Source organism: Herpailurus yagouaroundi, unplaced genomic scaffold (assembly GCF_014898765.1).
Source record: "Herpailurus yagouaroundi ecotype Mexico unplaced genomic scaffold, PumYag 200, whole genome shotgun sequence".
In the NCBI taxonomy this organism is placed as follows: Eukaryota; Metazoa; Chordata; class Mammalia; order Carnivora; family Felidae; genus Herpailurus; species Herpailurus yagouaroundi.
The window spans coordinates 377,463-379,314 of NW_024412431.1; the positions used below are offsets into that span (position 1 = coordinate 377,463).

Consider the following 1,852-nt stretch of genomic DNA (forward strand, 5'->3'; position numbering starts at 1 on the left):
CACTCTTCGCTGCTTGAGACCCAACAGCTGTCGCTTGGGTCCTTATGTCACATCACCAGTTTACCCCTGCATCTCTGATGACTCAGCTCTGTCTCCTACCCAGATTTTCATCCTCCTCCTGGGCTATCGCTTCTGTGGCGTCACGGGCAGCCGACGTGTGAACCACATCCACCTCCAGGTCTCTTTCTAGAACTCACCTCCTCGGATCTCCACCAACTATTTCTACTAATATGACCTGGATCCAGTCCCGGCTCTCACCGTGCCTGTGGCTGGACGAACCCCTAGTCTGTTTCCCGCGTAGCCTGTGCTCTGGGGTCTCAAGGTACTGCCTGGCAAGTCCTCCCCGGGATGTCCCTTGCTCAAGAACCTACCGTGGGATTAAAGATGTAAACTTCAGGGGCGCCTGGGTGGCTCAGTCGGTCAAGTGTCCGACTTGCGTTCAGGACGTGGTCTCGAAGTTCATGGATTCGAGCCCCACATCAGGTTCTGCGCTGACACTGCGGAGCCTGCTTGGGGTTCTCTCTCTCTCCCTCTCTCTCCGTCCCTCCTCCACTCATGCTTCCTCTCGCTCTCAAAATAAATAAATAAACTTAAAAAACAAAAAAGCAAAGAGAGGGGCACCCATTTGGCTCCATTGGTGAAGCTTGCAACTCTCGATCTTAGGGTTGTGAGTTCAAGCCCCGCATAGAGCTTACTTTAAATTAATTGATTGATTGATTGATTGATTAAAATAAATAAAAAAGAATTCTGCCTTTAATTCTCCTGGAACATGATCATTAATGTTAAAAAAAAAAAAAAAAAAAGGAACAAACCAGGCGCTGGCCAAGATGTGGAGAGACCGGAGCCCCGTGCTCGGCTGGTGAGACGGTGAATTAGAGCAGCTGCTGTGGAAAACCGTTCAGCAGCCCTTCAGAAAATCACACCGGAGCCACCATCGGGCCCAGCAGTTCCACTGCTGGGTATCCATCTACCCAAAGGGGTTGAAAGCAGGGATCTCTGTACACGACAGGTGACCGAACAGACACTCGTACACAGCAGTTCACGACAGCAGCGTTCACACTGGCCAAAAGGTCCATCGACGGATCCACGGTCCGTCCATACCAGGGGACGTTATCCAGCCTTAAAAACTGTCACGTGATGGGGCGCCTGGGTGGCGCAGTCGGTTAGGCGTCCGACTTCAGCCAGGTCACGATCTCGCGGTCCGTGAGTTCGAGCCCCGCATCGGGCTCTGGGCTGATGGCTCGGAGCCTGGAGCCTGTTTCCGATTCTGTGTCTCCTTCTCTCTCTGCCCCTCCCCCGTTCATGCTCTGTCTCGCTCTGTCCCAAAAATAAATAAAAAACGTTGAAAAAAAAATTAAAAAAAAAATTGTCACGTGCTTATCCATGCTACAACGTGGCTGAGCTTTGGAGACACGTAAAGCAAGAGAAGCCAGACATAAAAGGACAGATACTGCACGATTCCTCCCTTACGTGAGGTCCCCAGAGGGGTCCCGTCCACAGAGACAGAGAGTAGTGCGAACCAGGGGCGGGGGGTCAGCGTTTCGGGGGCACGGAGTCTCAGTTTGGGGAGATGAGAAAGTTCTGGAGATGGATGGGGCGGACAGCTGCACGACATTGTGAATTGCTTAATGCCACCGAGCTGCGCACTTAGGAACGGTTAAAATGTGGGGCACCTGGGGCGCTGGGGCGCTCAGTCAGTTAAGCGTCTGACTCTTGATAGGGGCTCGGGCTATGATCTCATGGTTCGTGAGTTCGAGCCCCTTGTGGGGCTCTGCACTGTCAGGGCGGATTCTCTCTTTCCCTCTGTCTCTGCCCCCTCCCTCCCTCTCTCTTTCCCTCTCAAAAATAAATA

The 1,852-nt window shown here is 52.6% G+C and overlaps 1 long non-coding RNA gene across 1 annotated transcript in view; it reads right to left on the reverse strand.

The window, feature by feature from the left end:
- LOC121013875 (uncharacterized) overlaps nt 1-1,054 on the reverse strand; it is a 6,475-nt gene extending 5,421 nt beyond the window's left edge. Inside the window, exon 1 of the long non-coding RNA XR_005782958.1 lies at nt 813-1,054. This is a non-coding gene — a long non-coding RNA (uncharacterized LOC121013875). The remainder of the gene's footprint in view (nt 1-812) is intronic.
- Nucleotides 1,055-1,852: the final 798 nt, after the last annotated feature.